The sequence below is a fragment of the Lottia gigantea genome (genome assembly GCF_000327385.1).
Source record: "Lottia gigantea unplaced genomic scaffold LOTGIsca_241, whole genome shotgun sequence".
In the NCBI taxonomy this organism is placed as follows: Eukaryota; Metazoa; Mollusca; class Gastropoda; family Lottiidae; genus Lottia; species Lottia gigantea.
The window spans coordinates 55,818-78,824 of NW_008708709.1; positions in this window are offsets into that span (position 1 = coordinate 55,818).

A 23,007-nucleotide genomic window follows, 5' to 3' on the forward strand; every position below is an offset into this window, starting at 1 on the left:
TCTAGGTATAGCTTTTAGCTACAAGATCTTTTAGAAGCAAAAGCCCAGTTACACTTGGATTACATGTGACTCTATACTGCTTTCAAATACAATCAAAAACTATTCTAAAAGGAAAAGAATCCAAGCCAAAATATTGAAATTGAACTAATTTTGTAGGCTTCAGTTAGATGATGATAGCATAACTAAAGACAAACCAAAATATTTGAACATAGTTAACTATTAAATTTCCATAGCATTCCATTCTGCCCCAAGAGCCTTATAACCATGTTTGTGGACTTCGATAGCTTATTCTATTCTCCTCGTATGCAAATATGAACACCTATACTTTAATTCCACTGAACGAATCACATCATTATGAGAGCTCATTATTCTAGTTTCATTATGGAAGCTCCTCTCAAAGACGATTTTCAAATACATTAGGTAATCTTATCTTATAGGAACCTTAAAGGCATCGTGTTAGAGGAATACCTAAGCCGTGCCAGATGCCTATCTGGGTCAATTTTATTTTAGAAATGCTCAGTAATCGATATATGGAAATGATATTGAAATAACAAACCTTTGCTTTCATTGGCGTTATCTTCTACATTCGGCCAAATGGTGCTGATTGAAATTATGTTATTGTTTCAGTTCTTAACTGACAACACCATGTGGAGTTTTAAAGGAAGTGATTAAAGTAATAAAATAGCTTGGATTTCAAATGTTATCGCATATCATATACCATTAGCAAAGGTAACTTGCTAAAAAGGTAACACATGGCAATCAGAAATTCAATAAATTACCATCAATAAAATACATATTGTTTTTCAAAGCAAATTTAGTATCAAAGCGAAGAACTATTTAGTATTTAGTAATTTTCCAAGCAAAATTCCCTCATTTCTTTGCAATTTCATGGCAATTTCATATCTCTTGCACATCCGCTATTGTATACTGTATTAAACTGGCGACTTTGGTTGTAATTTCTCAATAATTCCCGACGCTTTAAAACTATATATCAACACACCAGAACTTGTTATTGTGCTATTGTGTCTGAATTGCATTTTGGCAATAACTTGCATGTAAATTGAAATATCAACCCAAAAGTAGTGATGCTAATCTTAAATGGTATTTGGGCTCCTTGATGTAAACCTATGAATAGATTATTATTGGAAACTTTTGTTTTTGAAGACATTTCTGACAAGGAAGTGTGTGTATATTTCGGTGCTTCCTAAGACATGTTTTGAAAATTTCAATTCGAGGTTTTGAAAACGATACAACAATTCAAACACGTGACAAGAAACCAGTGGCTGAAAATAGGCCATCGCCTTACTTTTAACTTCACGCATGTGTTGCTCTGGAAATTATGATAATGATTTATTATCCAATTTTATTTATCAATTCTTCATAATTCGGATTACTTGTGTTTCAAGAACCATTACTCCTTTCCAAAACTTGCACTAACTCTTTGGTATACAAATTAACATATAAAGACCAACAGTACTTAAATTTAAATAAAACAGTACTGCATACCACCAATTCTTAAGGATACAAATGACTGATTCATTCATATGCCACCAAATGTACAGGATACAGAACAGCAGTTATATCAAGGATCCTTATATAACAAGGATAAAGAACACCAGTTCCTCAAGATTCAAATCAGTAGTTCTACAGGATAAGGAACATTAGTTCTTCAAAGCTCCAGATTAGCAGTTCTACAGGCTAAGGAGCAACAGTTCTTCAAGGTTCAGATCAGTCAGCAGTTCTACAGGATAATCTAGCAACAATTCTTCAAGCTCCGGATCAGCAGTTTTACGGGATAAGAAACACTAGTTCTTCAAGCTTCAAATCAATAGTTCTACAGGTTAAGGAACAACAGTTCTTTAAGCTTCATACCAATAGTTCTACAGGATAAGGAACACCAGTTCTTCAAGCTTCAAATCAATAGTTCTACAGGATAAGGAACATTAGTTCTTCAAAGTTTCAGATTAGCAGTTCTACAGGATAAGGAGCAACAGCTCTTCAAGGTTCAAATCAATAGTTCTACAGGATAAGGAGCAACAGTTCTTCAAGCTTCAGATCAGCAGTTCTACAGGATAAGGAACACTAGTTCTTCAAGCTTCAAATCATTAGTTCTACAGGATAAGGCACATCGGTTCTTCAAGGTTCAGATCAGCAACTCTACGGGATAAGGAGCACCAAGTCTTCAAGCTTCAGATCATCAGTTCTACAGGATACGGAGCACCAGTTCTTCAAGCTTCAGATCAGCAGTTCTACAGGATAAGGAGCAACAGTTCTTCAAGGTTCAGATCAGCAACTCTACGGGATAAGGAGCACCAAGTCTTCAAGCTTCAGATCATCAGTTCTACAGGATACGGAGCACCAGTTCTTCAAGCTTCAGATCAGCAGTTCTACAGGATAAGGAGCAACAGTTCTTCAAGGTTCAGATCAGCAACTCTACGGGATAAGGAGCACCAATTCTTCAAGCTTCAGATCATCAGTTCTACAGGATACGGAGCACCAGTTCTTCAAGCTTCAGATCAGCAGTTCTACGGGATAAGGAGCACCAGTTCTTCAAGCTTCGGATCAGCAGTTCTACAGGATACGGAGCACCAGTTCGTCAAACTTCAGATCAGCAGTTTATCAGAATAAGGTTCCTCAGCTCTACAAGATAAGCAACACCTGTTCTTAAAACTTCAGATAAACTGTTATTCAGGGTAAGGAACACAAGTTCTTCAAGATTCAGAAATCAAGGAGTACCAGTTCTTCAAGATTCGGAAATCAAGGAGTACCACATCTTCAAGCTTCATATCAGCAGTTCTACAAGATCAAAAACACTGGTTCTTCAAGATTCAGCTCAGCATTTTTACAGGATTCAAGATTCGAATCTACAAGACAAAAGCACCAGTTCTTCAGGGTTTAGAACACCAGGCCGTCATTTCCGAAAGATTCAGATCCCCATGCCTTCAATTTTTTTAAGCCGTTAGTTCTTAAAAATTAAGATGACCAGTTCTATAAGATACAGGCCACCAGTTATTGACGATTCAGATCATTAATTCGCCAAGATTCAGACCGCCTATTCATTTCCATTTCTTCGGGAAGCATGCATTTATTTCGTTCTATTTTTCTACTACGTAACCAGAGTTAACCATTAGCTTGAGTCCAAAAACTCAATAATCTAAGCAACGAGTGTTGAATTGCTATCAGACATTCTCACTCTTCCGAGATGCCTAATTCTGGTGTTTGATCGACTCGTCTACATGTCAAATCGTCGACAGTTAACTCGTCAACAACGTGAACATGCGATTCGTCAGCTCGGTACCTTATACTAAGAGTGTTTGGTATATCATTTTGTGAGATAACTATGAAAACTAAATTTTTACTTTGAAAGGTTCTTTTGTGACCTTTTGCAACTCTTAGAGTAGTATAATAACTAATCGTATAGATCATTAGTGGTATAATTATTAGATCTATGTTAATACTAGATTTTGGTCACTTAGTCTGAATAAGCTTATTAAATACAGCAAAACATCGTCAACCACAACATACCATGATTAATATGTCATCACCACTTTGCAATGTGAATATTTTCATTTTAAATCCTTTCCTTATTTATAATAGGTTAAAATAATTGAATAATCATAATCCTTCCGTTCAGTAACAAATTGGTTTCATTTTCCGCGATAAAATCAAATATAAATTTTTTTTTCAACCTGAAAAATTACGTTTTTGTCACAAAAACACCTCTCAACATCTAGAAAAAGTTTCATTAAACATATTTAGACATCCCAGTACGAAAAAAAACCAGTTTAAATTAATATTTTTTTAAGCTGAAGATAACTACTCAGTTAACCCTATATATATTTGAATAATGAAAGAAAGATTTCAAGAAGACCATGTTTGACCTAGCTGCAAGATCTATGGCCATATGTAAAATCATCGCTACTCGAGCCTCAATAACAATCAAAAATTTGTGGTCAAGGGTCAAAAACGTGTAATGCTGTATTTAGAATTCCTTACAAAATTGAGAATTGTAACTATAATAAGCTTCAACATTTCTTGAAGAAAAATATCATAATTGTACTGAAATAGAGCTTTGTATATAGTACAGATTTTGAATTTACGTCGTAATTGTTTGTAAATCACCAAATCAGCAAAAATCTCAAGGCAGTAAGCCACAAGCACAAACCTTCAAGGTATCGTTCAGTTAAGGCTTTGCCAATTTTAGATATTTTCAGACTATCACATCGCTATTGGCTCCAATTAGATGTGAGAAGTATTCCAAATGTGACCATCTTTGGCTAAATTTTGATACAATAAAGTAAGCATCGTTTCAAGGTTATCTCGATAAAAAGTCGCATTAGACTTTTGTCCCTAAGCATCGGTCTAGATAAAGGTCTATTTAACACAATAAGCATAGGCAAGATACACTAGAGAACATTAGCCCTCGAGAAACGACGTTTGGAATGGGAGTAATAACCACCAGGTTGCGATTTGCGCTACACGAATCATGCATGATCTGTCGATCAGCCATCGTCTTAGGCTACAATTACATCACCGTCAATTACAAAATAGATATTTTATTTCTTGCCTGGTTTGTATTACCCTCGTCTAATTAGAGGTATTTTGCTTTCATAACGATGCTCTCCTTTAATATTGACTCCGCATTACTGGCGAAGAAATTATACAACAAATACATGAAGTGAGCTAAACACTCAGATTGCAGTGATAATAATAACCAAATCAGAGACATTAATTTTGTTCTTAATCCAATTCCTTGATATATCCTGCTTCTGTTCTTCTCAAAAACAGCTATAAAGTTGCAGTATATCACTTTTTTGTGTGAAGAAATGCATTTTAAAGAGATTAAAGGCAGTAAAGTTTAAGAGACTTGACTTAGTGATAATATAGAGTAAGAATAATATCAGTATACACCAAGGAACACATACTTCAGGTTGTACGGTGCGGAATCTCTCAAATTATACCTATTCACCTGTAATTGTCTACAATACCCACATCTGAAAATATAACTGGCACAATAAGACCTGACAAATGACTTAATAGCAAATAGTTTTCTTGATTTATTACATACAAACCAGTAGGTAGATAGACTTAATAATGATTCTTAACATTTCTTTAACACAATAACTACTAACATGATTACGTTTAACACAGAAAAAATCTAACAGAATATTTTAATATATGATCTTGCACTAAGGTTGTACGTCTATGCACTTCCAAATGTTTGACATTTACAAGAAATCATCGTCAAAATAAACCAGAAATAAATAGTCGACATTGTGGTTGTTTATGATTTCGATTCCAGATGCTTATAGAATGATGATTTTATTTTTAACTAAAATATTTAATAAAGTGTAAGGATTATAGCCTCTACTAGCGCCATTCCGATGCCCTTCCAACTGGGGTACCTGTTATTACAGGAAAACGTAGCATGATAAGTATGTCAATTTCACCAATACCATTCGATCTAAAGTGATAATGCTTGTCCAGATTGTCAGTTTCTTCGGTTAGTTCTGTAAGGCTGACCAGGTTTATGTGGCCTACCATACAGGTACCCCAATAATAGTTGCCACTCTAGATAATGGACAAAAAGTCAATATATATCATATTGCTGTAAAACGGGTCGGTTATCGATATCGTTGTAATATCGATATAAAATAAAGGTTATTGAGAACATACCTATTATGTTTTTATTAGAGCTGTAAATACCTCTATCACATATATAAATTTAGATCATAAATCTACGTATGGTATTTAAAAATGCACTTCTGAATTTAGAAAATAAATCACAAACGAAGATAATATAAGAAATAATGTGGTTCTCAGTTACATTTTAGTAGTACATATGTATTTATTTTCATAACATGATGGGTATCAGCTTCATTCAGAATTGATCAATCAACATTACCCCTAACATTATTTCAAATGAAATGTATGCTGCGCCACGAAATCTGACAAACTTTTGAGTTGACGGATGAATGATCTCAACAAAACTTAATTCCATCCAAAGGGTCTCCGAGGCGTTACTACAATATTCTGACAAACACCTCTTCTGTATAAAAATGATAAAAATAGCATATCATAATGATTGGTAAACTATTTTAATGAATTAGAATATGTATCGTGATCAAATTTCGTCAGATCATGAATGGCAATTCACCCAAGAATATAAATTTTCTTAGAACAATCTACATCTGTAAACTTTTCAAGAAAAATTGATACCATCTATAAAACTTCTAGAAAGCTCAATTCACGGTGCATATTAAAATGTAAAATAAAATTTACTATTGTTCAATGTATGGGTGATATGATATCTACAGTATGCTACATCAGTGAATGTTGCAAACTTTATACCTAGATAACTACCTGATAAAGAGGACACTCAACTACTATCTACCATGTGCACTGTGTCATTTGTCTGCTTTTTAAATCTAATTCAGTGCATAGAACCTAGAACTTAGTTATAAATTCTACAAGGCAATTGGTACATAAGCTGATGGTATGATAAACCCATTTAAAATTCAAAATTTCAAGGTTATACAATCTGTTACTATAATCAGCTGTGTATCGACTGTTTGAGATTTTCTTATCAGACCGACTTCTTCTTTATCACTGAATAAATTGAGTAGAATAATTTGAGGTCTATTGGACGTTTGTGAAAGAGAAAAAGAGATCTGAACTAGAGTAGAAAGAATTTTCAGGGCTTGATCTGTGAGCCGCCGAATTGCTGACACAAGCCGCCACTGGTTTGCTTTTTAAGCCAGCCAGCCAGCCGCCGTTTTACTTCCACCGGCGCTCGCCAGGTTTCAAAATATGTTTTCCTCTACAGGGTTGATTATGAATTTCAAACGAAGTTCACTTGATGCTCTGAATATGAACACGATCTCCTTTATTCACGACAAATATTGCCATGACTTGTAATCCTTTGCTTGGACTGGTTAGTGAAATTAAATTGCAGTCCAGATATCAGGAGGCCGACATATCTGCCTCTATTCCAGCTTCTGATGGATATTTTGACAGTTGTCAGCTGGAGTAGAGTCAGAAAATAACCCTGTTAAATGGTGATTTTCCACACCTCCGAATATGCTTTTTCTCTAACATAATATTAAATTACCTTTACGATGATAGCAAATTAGTGTTGAGTACCACAGTATCCTTCGGAATGCCTCCTTTTTATAGGGCTTTTTTCTCTCTCTACATCCTGTCATAGGCTGGAATAGAGCAGATATTTCGGTCTAAGATATTGGAAGATCCGGATAGACTCTTTTAAAGTTGTATTAGAATCTAATTAAGTACTTTTCATACTGCGCACCCGAGTCATGCAACTCAGTGCATTTCGGTTTTAGACATTGATATGTATGTTGAAAGCAAGTTCTTAATTGCAAATTAATATTGTTGTCTGTAATTTTGAAATTTGAAATTCAGCATTGGTCTGTTTAGTTAATAAATTTCTTTGCAACCAATTCAGCAACTTGCATTAGAAGGCTACGATTCTTGGTTATAGAACCGGTCAGTCCTAGAGAGAATTATTTACAATCTGTGGCACTTAGTGCTAAAGGTATGTTTTGCTCAAAGCTGTGGCATAGCCATCTTGTGTCATGCCCAGCCAACCACAGCCACCAAAGGTGTTGGCTTAGCTGTAGCCAGCTGATTCACCACCTCAGCCAGCCGAAAATTCGCAAGCTGGCTGACTCATGATTCTACGATTGGAACCCATGTTGGGTATATTTCTATGATAAGCTGTTGGTATTAGACTTGTACGAAGTGTATTATTTAGGACTACTTACAAATTTAAAAACTTCCATTGGTGAGGCTTTTCATGTGACATATTTGGACATATTCAAACGAGATTTCTGGAAAAAGTTACAGAGGGCTGAATTTTGAAATTTAACATGGAAACAGATGGCAAATGAATAAGTGGTCTCGGCCCGAATATATATTAATAAAAATCATAGCAAACACTAGAGAGAAGGTGTTGACACCTATGTAAAGAGTATCAGCTTCTAAGAGGGCTTGTAACTGTACTGCAGTAGAGAATGTGGTCTTTATCGACGTCCCTTAACAGTGGAAAGGAATCACCTTCAACATGTGCTTGCGACCGTGACCTTGGTAACACATGAAATGTCTTGCGACGATGTCCAGAGCATGTTCCACGCTTTGAAAAGATGGTATCGCTGGGATGCTAGCTTCATCTACTTGAGCGACATGCTCCTCATAAAATGTCTGCATCTGTGTGGTTTCTTTTTGCGCTCTATTACGAAGATTGCTGACAGAGTGCACTCTAGTTTCATCACTCAGTTTCCAACTGCAGGACATTTCCCATCGCACGTCTTGACGACATCTTCGATGCTTCGACGATGAGAGGTGATACAATCTACTTTCATTAAATCTGCCATATCGATGATAAAGATTGGGTACCTAAACCAAATTGCTTCAACTTATCATATACGAAGCTACTCATGCCTATGACAGGAATTAAAATCTTGGAGCATAAACGTCTCTTTGGGTTTTCAATTTCTTGTGGTTGTCGATCATTATTTTCTCAAAGACAGCTTTCTCTCATATCATTTAACCCTCTATATTTTCAATTGAGATAAAAAAAAATGTAACTTCGCAAGGCTAGTTGTACACTGTTGATTGACCGCCATTATTTAACAATGGATAGCTTTCACAGGGTTGGTAGATGACAAGTTAACGTTCGCTTCCAGCGGATGCTGATATCGCAAACTAGGTAGTTGTTGGTAGTCGTAGTAGTTGGTAGTTGGATTGTGAAGCAGCTTTCACTCAATTTCACTAACACCTTTATACTTCAATTGCTCAAAAATTAACTTCACAAGGACAGATTACACCTTTTTTTTGATACGGAAAACACTTTAAATGTATCTGTGATCGTTGATATCAAGGTAAATGATTGAGAAGACACGCGTCTGTTTAAGCATCAAAGAAATAGATTATAATCCTGATTAAAAGCAGATGTATATTAATCTGTTTTTCACTGATTAGTAGATGCAATCTGTTGTCTATGATATTAACAATTGGTAAAACCACTACAGTTGTTGTCAACTGATATCGTTAATAAATACTCTTGAACATTGGTCATGTTACCTACTTAACAACCTCTTGTGTTTCATATTAACTTTATCACATCGACTTAAAACGCAAATGACGAGCTACTTAGTAAAAGTAGCGTGCCAGAAGAACTAAGTTGAATAGTAAGTCAAGGCAGGTGTAAGATTTTAGAAGTGATTCCTGTCAAATAGTGTCTGGTATTTCAACCAACGCCTCTCAATATTCAAGCATGATATTCTCCATCAATAGAGTGTTTGATATACTACCCAAACTACTCCCAATCTTTGATTTGATCACACCTGAAGAAAAGAAGTCGGTATTTATCAAAGAAATGTTCCTCTTTGATCTTAAAAAATGCCGCTTCCCCGAGGATACACTTTATGACGTCGTCTAATTCTTTAAATATTTTTGTATGGAATTTTTGTAGAGAATTCACATTGATGCATTGAAAGTCGTGTTTGATTTGGTTTGAATGGAATGTTTTAGTATTATCTTTCTCTATAAAATAAGCGAATAACAAGAACCAAAATACCGTATAGAATTAGAGTGAAATAAAATAGCTACAAGTTAATATGTACATCTATGTCAAGAGTTGAACAATATTTGTGTATATAGTTTAAATAAATATTTTATTTGACTTTTATATGAAGAGTAAAGTTATGCGGTACGAATATGTTCAAAATACGCAATGGAGTTACAAGGAAATTGATAATTAACCTTCTAATTTCAACCTTAATGAATTCGACAAATGATACACGACTTTTCGATATCTTGCTGCTCAGTGTCTCTATAAAATAAAATATGTGTTCGGTACTTGTGATATGCCCGGAATGCATTCTGATCACAGCGAACTGAAATCCAAAGGTGTATCTGTTACATAAACAAGATTGCAGTTATTTTTGCTCTGACTGACCAGTAAATAGGTCTCCAGAGCATTATGAACGAATGCTGGTTAGTAGATTAGTATTATGCCCAGGATGAAAACAAGATCAGATATATTTTGTAAGTTTTATGCTTAAATCAACAGAATACTGTTATTAATAGATTTTTATATAATATAATTTCAGACTGTCGTCCTTTAAGATATAGAGATAAATTAATCTTAGTGAAAGCAACTGATAAGATAAAACAATCAGACTGATAATGTAACTACGTCAATGATGGACTCAGTCCAAGTCAATATTATCATCAGTCTTGACTATTTCACGGGTTACTGTGACAAATTATTGTTTTCGCTATTGTGTACATGTCCTAAGAAACGTATTAAAAATCTCAACAAAGTTGACCAATCCAAGAAGTCCATAACCAGTTTCTGTTTAAATACCGGGATATGTTGCGTCGGTAACTGGAATTTCAAACCGTCCCTTGTAATTGGTAAAACAAAACCCCATTAAATTGCAAAAACATTCAGTTCAGGAAACGAAAAGGCTGAATATTGCGTAATGTGAAAAGACAAGCGCTCCCAGAACCGTTCCAAATCTGGTCCGCCTTCTAGTCTGACAGATTATCGAAAAATTCTTCACATTTCGATTTCTATTTGCATCGTTTTTATACGTTTTTGTATCGTTTTAATTTAGAGGTATATTGCCGTCGCCCCGATCCGCCCGTTCACATTTGTTGTAAACACGATAAGAGCTACAGTTTTTATCCGATCTTAATTAAACTTGGTATGCATGTATAATATTGATGAAATCTCGGTCAGGTTCGAGTTGGCTCGTTTTGGTTGAACTATTTTTGAGTTATTGCCCTTGACTAAGTTTAACACGTTAAATTTGGCTTGTAAACACGATAAGGGCTACAGTTTTTATCAGATCTTGATGAAACTTGGTATATGAGATCTTAGTCAAGTTTGAATTTGTCTATGTTGATGTGAATTTGATGATTACTTATAAGATATCTTTAAAAATTTAAGACATGAGAAGAGTGTGATAAAACAATGTTTCTGGATTATTGCTACTGAATTAAAAAGAATTTGTGCGAAAACTCAGATCTTTAATATATTTTTGGTCAATAAAGATTTAGTTATCATTACTGACAGCTGCCAGTGAGTGCATGTGACCTTGCCAGGCAAGTTGTCTTATATTCTGAGGTGCATCTCAACTACTTAAAAAAAATCCAAAATATCATCAACTGGAAATGTCGATTGTAATATTTTATTCATTGTGACCTTTCAGACGTACAAGTTTTCCCCCTTCTCTTTTGAAATTTAAAGTAAAATTCATAACAATAAGTCATTAAAATCGTCCAAAACTCAAAACTCTCCTTGTAATGCTAATGAATTCAGAAAAGGTTGGATTTGGTTTAGACTAGATATCTCCCGCGCAATTTGAAAGTTGTAGGTGCAGTGTTGTAGGAGATGTTTATTATTTTTTCACATATCAACATGTTTTTGTATAAATAAACCAATTCTAGTATCAAATGAATAACAAACAGGTGTCAACAATTATCAAAAAACTATGCACTATTTATATTGTTAATATTATCAAAACCATAATTCAACCTTGATAAACAATTAACAACCATGTTCAAGTGTATAAACGTCAACAGGGATGAATATGCTAATCTGCGTTTGACTTCAGAATCGCCCGTATCTGGCAAATGCAAGAATAGCCTTTAGTGAGTAAAGGCCTTCGCCCACTATGGCATTTTACGCTGCGTTAAGGCCCGAACATGCAGAACATGGCGAAACAAGTACGGTTTTCTACTAAGGACGCAAACCACACTCGCAAAATGTTTCAAGACAACTCGGGCACGGACGAGATATTAGCACTGTATTTATTTAGACGCAGTCAAAGACGAAATCGGAGGAGGAACGTGATCGGAGAATGGGACACCATCTTGTGTAAGTACTTACATTTCATCTTAACACGTTTTTCTAGCATTTTCGTATGACGGAAGGGCAATTCGACTTACTCAATTTAATCCGAATGAGATGATGAAGAAAGCTGCCAATTGGAAGAAAGCTATAAGCATCTTACATTATGTGTGTGGTCACGGGTCACAATAAAAGATCATTCCAATTAATTTTGAATGTACCAGGGTTAATGACTCGCCTAGAAACAGGCTGCTGGTTGGCACAGACCCATCCAGCATTGCGGTCGCAGTACGAAAATTCGCTCTGGATGTATTCCAGTAGGCGCACTCGACGGATACATGAAAACACCTTGAGGCATTCTGTACGGATAAACTGTATAAACAATTGACTTTACGGTGCTTCTTTAATCGCATCGTTAAAACAAAACCTTCTACGGGAATTCGTAGTTATCATTGCACTACGGCTAAGTTTTGAATAACCAGAGGTCGTTTTCTGCGTGTTCACCCCCTCTGCTCTTGCCGCATTATTTCTGGTTCAGCCTTTACAAATATATAAAACTTTCGTTTCTTCACAACGTGTCATCAAAAACTGGTGTTATCGCTTGGCTTTTCAAGCTCACATGGAATAAATCAAACTTACTCAAGTCCTATGCACATTGACAAACGCAGCCAATACAGTGTCCATTTAGTTATAGATATCTTGATAATCATTTGCCATTTAAACAGGTGAATAACTTTTAGGTACATGTATATATTATTATTGATGAAAAAGGTCAATTTCCCATTAGGAGAAGTAACAGACGTGAACCACCATCTGCAGTAGAAAAATGTACTTTGAAAAGAAAAAAAAACAATTAATGACTATTTTATGTGACTATCGGTATAAATACGTGAAATTATTGATAGATTTTAACTGGTATAATATAATTTATTATTCTGTCTTGACATATTGTCGATTACCTTGGTCAGAATAATATAGTGAGTCATTAAGTTTTCCTTTAAGGTCATTAGGTTGTCAGGTGAAATAACAAATACATACATGAAAACTTTTTCTGAGAATGGCAATCGGAAATGACGTATCTTACTACTTGTATTTGGTCATATTATCGGAAGTGATACTATCATGCACCATTCTTAGCTCTACTCATCTAGACCGACTCGAGGAAAAGTAATATGATTGGTACAAGGAGATCTTTTTACCGACTCTTACGCAAACAAAATCACTTCATCAAATAATCAAAACAGGCAACAATTCGCAAAATCTTAACTTCTTCGAAGAAAAAAACCCATTTTTTTTAAATAATCATCGTATCGATATTAATGCAATTGACATGAAAAAGAAAGTTAACAGAAATAAAATATATACAGAAAAGGCACACCAATTCTTGTGGGCCTATTAAGAACTCTTTAATTCTTTTTGTACATACATGCAAGTTTTAACATGTTGAATTACTTATGGTATATTAATATTGAAATAGAAATAAAGATTTAGTTTCCTGATACCCTGTAAATAAACTCGTTGTTTTTCTTTCATTAACACATTTCTCTCACGCCACTGCACATTTCATCTTCTCTTATCTTTCTATTATTTTCTTATCATTTCAAGTTGCCAAACTTGACATCATATCAGCGGGAATTGGGATTTTTCGCAACCCCATGGTCGTAACATTCTGGTAAAAAACAATCTTCAATCTTAATTGCCAAAAAGTGCTAATATATTCTTATCTTCTAACCATTTGTTCTACAAAGCCCCATTCATTTGTTAATAAAGGCTTAGAAAAGAGATAAAACGTCGTAAATTCAGAATAGAAAAAGAACAAATTGTTCCTCAGAGAATTCCTCGGATTAGTTTTAATCAGAAAAATTAATGATATGCTGATCACTATGAATTGCTTTAGCAATTCTTACTACCCATGTACTTTACAATTACAGAGATAAACATTTGCAGCATATTTTAAAGAAACATAATTGTATAGGCAAATTTTTAAAAATATAAAAAATACCTTTCTCTTGATGATACATTTTGTTGGTCCAGATGTTTGGAAAATTGAGTTGTTGTCAAATTACTTCATTAACTTTTGATGTTTCTGCTCATCAAGGTTCTAATGACTGCTATCTTTTATTGACAAATGGCTATCGTTCTCACCTAGATTTTCTATTGCTTGATGATAATTGCATTCGCCCAAAAGCGTCCATCGACTGATGATTATTTATTAGATCTTGCATTTACTTATTATTTAATGTCTAGATCTTTTACTGACTGATGACTAATGTACTTATCTAGGCCTTCTATTGACAGTTGCTGCTGTACTTATGTAAATCTTCTATCATTGACTGATGATTACTGTATTTATCTTGATCTTCTGACTTCTGTACTTATCTAGACCTTCTATAAATAGATAAATACTGTACTTATCTAGATCTTCTATTTCTGATGACTACTGAACTTTTCTAGACCTTCTATCTATTGACTAATGACTACTGTACTTATCTATACCTTCTATTAATAGATAAATACTGCACTTATCTAGAGCTTCTATTAACAGTTAAATACTGTATTTATCTTGCTCTTCTTTTGGCTGAAGACTACTGCATTATCTAGATCTTCTATCTATTGACAGATAACTACTGTACTTATCTAGATCTTCTATTGACTGATGACTACTGTATTTATCTAGATCTTCTATTGACTTATGACCACTGTATTTACCAAAATCTTATACTGACTGATCACTGTACTTATCTAGGTATTCTATTGACGTGTGTATTTGTCTAGATCGTCTATTGAGAGGTGACTGCTTTACGCATCTTGATCTTCTATCTACTGGCTAATAACTACTGTACTAAATTAGATCTTCAATTGCCTTATGACTACTATACGTATCTAGATCTTCTTTTGACAAATGGCTACTTTATTTCATTGACTGATGATTAATATACATGTCAACATCTTTTATTGACTGATGATTATAATACTTCTCTAGATCGTCTATTCGCAAATGATTTTTATACTGGCCTTGATCGACTTTCCGAATTTTTTGTGTATGCACTGGAAATATTCAGGGATAGTTCGAATCTATCTATCGTTACAGAATATTAAAGTTCCTCTCATATGTCTAGAAATTTTTTTCAACTTTTATTCATTAAAACATTTCAATAAAAGGAATAAAATAAGGTGAAAAAAATCAAGGTCAGGGTTATATGATAAAAGGTAAAAGAAAGATAAATATTTATATTAGGTTATGTTATCAAAGGTTCATAAAGTACTCGATACATAGGGTGCTCTATCAGCTATTTTTTTTATTTTATTTCAATTTTATCTCATATTTCAATAAATAAATATATTATTGTCTAAATGCAGAAGCCATAAAATATTTACTTTAATTTTCAGCATTAACGTAATGGCAAATATATCATGAGAACAGTGGGATATCCCATTACTTTAATACTGAAAATTATATCTATCACATACTATATTATACATAGTAATGAGTGACGATATTCCTGTCTTTAACTGCCAGAACTTCTTCGTAATTTATGACCAAGTTTTTCAGAAAGGTTACTCCTTTGAGTTAAAAACTCAAAATACGTGTAAGTACATAAGATTATTAAACAGATACATAAGTCCTTACCAACTCAAAATATCACGTTATCGACAAACACGAGAGAACAAATAAGTTGAATGTTAGCCATAGAACACAGATTAAATTTATATTCGTGTTTCTGAAAGGGCCATGCTAGCACTACCTGTGCTCATATATATTTACATGCTTTATTACCACGATGTTTGAAATATAAATAATCAGAAAAAGATCGAAACGTCAGGCAATGTCAGGGATAAAAGGTAGGCTCATAATTATAAACTTAGCGAACTTGTTCTCAGCTTCTCAGCTTCTATTCGTTACACATGATGCATTTCTTGTAGGTTTCGTTGCATTGCCTTAAGATATCAAATCTTTCTAATGTGTAAGCTGAACTTATTTTTCTGGTCGTTTTTTTTCAAATTAAAGGTATTTTTATGTCATGTTTTTAATTTATGTTAGTTTTTAAGTGTTAAATTTGAGTAGGCATATCATGTGTATCACGACTTAAAAATGTGAGCTAGAGGCAATAAAGCAATAATAAATATTAGAATGTTAAAATGTTAAATATAAATCATGAATTGAATTAGTTGTATAATTAAAAATGATAAACATGCATTAGTGTCAGAGGTAAATTATTACATATCATATCTCGAGCCACAAATAGGTGTAAACAGATCTCACTACAGAAGCCACATAATTTACACGTTTTTATGGTCGTTTTTTAATACATCAATTTTATCTTCAGGTATATTCAGTACTCCAATTATATAACTCTTATATAACAGGTTGTTCTTAACAAAATTTGTATCACGCTCGTAGTTACAAATTGGAAATTTAAAAAAATTAATAGAAATATTGCAAAACATTAAATACAGTTTTACGTTCTACGCATGTTCCTAAAACAACGGTACGATGATTATCCACATCTACATGATCATTATCATGTATGCGTTCTAAGTAGGTTTTCGCTGATGTCTAAAAGTTTTATTCATGACAATATTTTCCTAATTCTGAAGCCTGTGGAACTATATTAAAAATGTTATCGTTTCGAAAATATAGTCCTTGCATATGTTAAATTTTAGGAAATTCTCCACCTCCCACAACCCGTGTAATATTTGTCCAATCTAAGTCTTTATCAATTCTATATATTCTTATCAAATTAAACGTGAGGTTCCACAAGTTATTCAGATTAATAAAACGTTACGGTGATTCACTATTAAATCTTTCTCCACTCAATAAGCACGCTCTTCACAATATAAGGGTGTAAACTATGACCCTTACCACTCGCCTTGATCAACTTTTCTTACTTAACTGATTTAAGTCAACAGATTCTCAGTGACTCATATATTGTACTATTGTACAAAAGGTGCTTATGCCTTAACAATTATCAGCCAATTGATATTAGAATAACTAGAAAGTTCAACATTTATCAGCCAATAAAATACTAGATATTTCAACAACTATCAGCCAATAGAATAACTCGATAGTTCAACAATTACAACAAAATAGTTCAACAATTATCAATCAATAGTACAACTAGACAGCTTAACAATTATCAGTCAATAGAACAACTAGATAATTCAATAATTATCAGTCAATAAAGAAATTAGATAGTTCAACAATTATCAGTCAATAGAATAACTAGAAAGTTTAACAATTATCAGTCAATAGGACAACTAGATAGTTCAATAATTATGAGTGATTAGAACAACTAGATAGTTTAACAATTATCAGTCAATAAAACAATTAGATACAGAAAATTCAACAATATTCAGTGAATAAAATAACTAGATCCAGAAAGTTGGACAATTATCAGTCAATCGAACAACTAGATAGTTCAACAATTATAGGTCAATAGAACAAGAACTACAAGATACAGTACTTTCATGTACAATACTTTAAGCACAGTAGCCAGCCTCCTGAGACTAGAGGGTACAAATAAGGACAGACCGACTTGATGGGGGACAACTGTATAGGCCGAATTCAGGAGAGTCTGAGAGGGTTCTCCTAAAAAAATAATTCGCAAAAATAGATTCATTTGGTGCTTTCTAGCATACATTTTGGGGCAAATAGTATAAAAAATCTTAAATTTCAAATTTGTCAAATATATAGAAAGGGTACAAATTGGGGTGCAAACCATTTTTCGAGGGGGGGCCCCTTGAGTATAAATACAGATATAACATGGAACACTGTGGAGCTTGTGTTCAACTGATCATACTTAGTATTTAAAATAACTGAATTTATACAGGCCTGAGTATAGAAGGTTTTAATACGAGGTAGAACTATCATAAATGATTGAATGGCATAACTGTTGATCATTATTTCAGAACTCACAGTTCCATAACAGATTCATTACATTCATAAAATTCTGGTATAATGTTTTTACTGGGTAAATAAAGTACGAAAATATGTATTTACACTGATGCAATTTGAAGGTATTCTACATAAATTATAACAAGTATGCGAAAAGCTTTTTCATGTTTTACCAAGACTGGATATTGATAGTTTTAAAAAGTGGAAGATAAAAAAAGTTGTTTATAGAAGTTGTAGTCTGTGTGGGCTGATGAAGGAAATATTCAGAATTATGAATGGGGTATTGACGTAAGAAAAATTCCAGTGTAATTGACGGTGAGATGATAGATATACCATGTTAAACATATAATGTATTTATCTGAATAATCAGTGTAATTATTATCAGTAGAAAGTATCGAAATAACAACAATAATTTACCTTGTCTTATAGTACAGTTCAGTTAGTTCATCATCATTATTATTATCATTTTACATGACAATAGATAAGATACACTTGATATCTTTACATTTCAATCATAGTATTTTAGTTTTAAATCATTATAACCTTTCTTTCTCAATTTAACTACGCTTTTGAATTATACTTTTAATTTTAACGAAATAAAATAAAATGCATTCCTATGAGAATCAGGAATAAAAAAGATTGTTCATCACATTCAAATATGCCCACTTCGGTATGCAGTTGTTGAAACAAGAAACTTTCCTTTTTATATACATACCTACAAGTTTTATGGAAATCGGTTGGAAACTGAAAGGGCTGATTTTCACTACTCGAATTCAAGGGGTTCATAGGCTAAAGTTTGATATTATTGGAAAGTATTTCTTTGCTTTCTTTTGTACTTCGCATGGGCCCAAAGAGATTAAATTATTATGTTATAATCCCATATTCTTAAGATTTGACTGTATGTTGAAGAAGGTGTTGATCTTACGTGACAGCTCTTCAATTGATAAGATATTACAGATCTGGTGAATAATCGGCAATTCTAATCTTAGAATATCCAGTGTGGAATAATTTCAAGAACTCTTTAAACTTTATTACTTATAAAACTTCATTAGTGATGTGGGTTTTAATATGTCTGAAGTTGATCAATGAAGTAATTTACAGAATATGTCAAAGTGGTATTATAAGTATTTCTATTGAAGCAATAATGAAAAAAAATGATCCGGATTGAGCCTACTTATGCTATGTTATGCTGCTACTTATTTACATATATCAATAGCATCTGCAAATGCATTGATGACAATTAAATGGGCAAAAGTGCAAACATTGCCTTACGGACATTGATTTTAAATTCCAGTGTGCATATCTATGATATTTCGGTATGGTGTTAGTTTTTGCTGTGATATTGCTGGATGAACTGGTATTGACAATCTCGTTACTGTGTATTACGATGTGACATTGTAGGAAAAATCGTTTACCAATGAATAATTCTAATCATTCACACTGAATTTGTTGTTGAACACAATAAACAGGGTATTCAATCTTGATATGTGTTATTTGAGAGATGTAAATGATATCTGTTATTAATCTGTATAAGGATAATTACTTTTATGAGTGTCAAACTTTACAATATCATTATATTACAACCATTATATCTCAAGTTTTTAAATTAAATTACGTCACATATAAATAGACGTTTTGATTAAAGATATATCAGACTACAGAAACTAAATTTGCATATATTTTGTTCCAGTGGTGAGGTTCTTGAGAGTAATTAGATTGTCTCATAAAGACGTATACACTACGACATTGCACCCGATCCTGTAAAATTAGCGCTCTCAAAGAGAAAATTATTTGTCTTATTAGCCCCTTTCAAAGACTAACAACAGTTGACTGTGGACATTGTAACGCTCAAATTCTCGGGCAACAAACAATACGGAACGGTATGTCCTACAAATATGTGACTATTTGGTTTATAATTGGTTTATTTTATCATTGTTCCCAATCTAAACTCAATGCCATCATGACAGATGCAATCAAACGCCTTGCTTAAGTCAATAATCGCATGCAGTGCTAGTAAGCCAGTGATTTTATAATGCTTAAAAGAGACGATGTAGATTGTAACACGCGTTACTCTCAGTGTAAGATATTACGTAAAGAAAAGCCTACAAAATCATCATATTGAAACAAAAATGATGAGCTTTATAATTTGAAATATGATTCAGTTCATCCGATTACCAGACTACAGCTTTGCACTTCTTCATTTAAAATACAAAGGCACGGACAACAATAGGACAGCTTCTATCTCTAAATTCCATACATATCATATTACTAATGCGATCATTTTAATTATAACTCACATATTTGTAGAAAGTCAAGATTCGCTTTTATTTACTTTAAGTAATTGAAACGGGTATTCTATAAAGAATCGTGCATAAAGTAGTCAGGATTAGAAGCTCTTGTTGCCTTAGGTCAATATGCATAATCTTAACTTTTTGCTCTCCTTAGATATGTGCACATTATTATCATTCTTTAAGCATACCTAACAGGTGTTAATATATATAGGATCTAACTTTATATGACTTAGATCTCTCAGGCCTGAGAAATTTTTAATACCAAAATAAATTATTGTGGTAATTATTCTCTTTAGACTGGTCAGAACAATAATTGAGGAGCATGAAGTAAACAATGTAAAAATCATTAGATGTTGAATCCTGAAGTCGAAATCGCTGCGCATGAGGGTTAATGTGAATGTCCTGACAAAGGGTTCAACAAGTTCAACTGAAGAATCTAATTATTTGTGAAATTAATGATGATTTTACATGGACACATTCAGAACCATTAAAGGATTAGTATAAAATGTCAGATGAGATTATAGATGAATTTATAATACTATAAGTTGATGATTGGTGTAATAATAGGTTGACTTAATCCTTTAATTACTATATAATAACAATTTGAGTATCACAGAGAGGAAAAAACTATTATAATAAATTCACTTACTGTCGAATATGATCAATTCCCTTCTTCCGCTTCATAAATTATTTTAATGATTTGAATATGATATACTCTGATGTTGATTTATATAGAGAAAGTGTTATATTGTGTGAAAATTATATTAATATCAAAATTGATTTACATATTTTCAATCGTTAATAGGACAAAGGATGTTTTGAACAATTGCAAATTCGCGGAAACTATATCTGAGGGTATTACAGTATCCTAATTATTCCATGGGGAAGCTTAATGAATATTATAAAAGTGACCGGTGATCAAAATTAAAATAAATGAGAAGAAAATATACAGGTCAGAATAATATTAAGAACTGTCAGCTTTTTATTAACAGGCCTATCATATTTTTCACAACACCCAGAGTCTGAAATATATCGAAACATGCGGAATGGACAAGGGAAGAGATTGAGCGCCTCATCACATAATATGATGTTCAATCGACTGAGTTTCGAGAGAGGCAGAAAAAGAACGATGCATGGAAGAACTTGGCCGAATCGGTACAAAAAGACATTGTGCACTTTTTTCTCTCTGTTTCCATCGATTATAATTATAGCCACAGCAATTCGTTTTTTCTTGGAAAACAACATTTTCCAATCGGAAATTGTAAATCAAACTGGCAAGATGTCGTGCAACTCGCACCCCCTTCCCACGAGCAGCTCGTGAATGTAATTTGTCTCTCAGGTAGAAGGACACTTGAAAGTTTCTCGAGTTAGTTGATAGTACAAACTCTCTGATAGTTACTCGCAATAAAATTTACTCTCAATTACTCTCAAATGGAAGGAGCACTGACAGTTCGCTCGCGAGTGACTCGCAAAGACTCGCAGAAAAAATTCTCAAGTGGACGCCCGGCTTTAGTTTAATTCTACAAATTTAAGATAAACTCTACTTAGGACACGAATCATCAACATGATATTTAATACGAAAACGGACTTCGAACTCTAGAGTAAGATCTCGACAAAAAAGTCTCAAGAACGCCAAGAATTGAATTGTTCTAGGGTAATGAATGTAAGGATTTGTGTACCATAGTCAACTATCGAGAAAGAAATATATTCTGTCCAGTTTTTGTGGTTTCACAAGTTATTGTGACACGAGTCTAGTGTCAATATTATCATAAGCGATTAACCTTTTCAAATTCGACAAGATGAATGAAATCAACTAATAGCATTGATGAATTCCTTAACACTAGGGTCAATCCGTCCATACAATGAATGGAGTAGAGTTACAATGACTATTTGTAAATCATTATAATCCCACTTTAACCGATCAGCCTGCAATAGATATTCAAGATGAATGAAGTTCAAATCACGGACATTGGAGACATTGAAATCCACTCGGGTTGCACTGAAGAAGAAAAGCTGTGATCTCGAAACCTTTAGTATTATATATTATATGTCATGAATAAAGCATTCAACATCAAATCCAATTTGAAAATCATTTGGATCATCAAGTCAAATGACACGTGTTCACTATTGGAAACGAGTTTCCGTATAATGTGCTCCTTTTTGGGGTGTAATCTTAAAGGGATTGTAAAGAGGTTTTCTAAATTTCATATGTATAGGGGACACTGATAGCATCAATTTGCTCCATTCCAATTATTCAATCAGGCATCTGTGGTTCTTGCAATTCTACTAAGTGATTGATAACGTCATTAATCGTAAAATTTGCTCTATCACTAAAGGACTTCGCTATTAATGACGTCCTAAAACGCTTACTTTTGGTGGAATTGCAGGAACCACAGCTTGTAAATTCCGGATTGAAAATTGGAATGGTACAAAATGATCTTCAGATTTTTTCAGAAATATCTTTTTCTGGGATGCAGATTGTCTTCGAGCAAATCACGATTTCGGGTCGGATCGTTTGTACTTCTTTTTTTTTTACTATTTTGCTTCGGTGTTTGTTGAGTAGTTTAAGAGATACATCGTTGAGGGCGCATTGGATTATGTCGGGTTATAGCTGTTGTCAGTGTGATGCGTTTTGTACCGTATCAAATCACTTCAGAGTGTATTGTGACTCTACAAAACTGAATGCGCTTTCCGGAAATCGGTTTGATGTCGCTTTCAGTGTGAACGCAGCATGTGTTTCAATAAAATAACGTGCATTATCTGATTCGAGAATTGGTATAGGGGAAACAACCCCTCTATGATACTTAAAGAGCACTGATTTCTGTGTGCGATTATACAAAATAAAAGGTGAAATTATATCTTTAGAAAAGTACACATCAATATTATTATAACCCATTTGAAACGGAATCTTTAAAATTTTTGATAACATATAAGTTTCT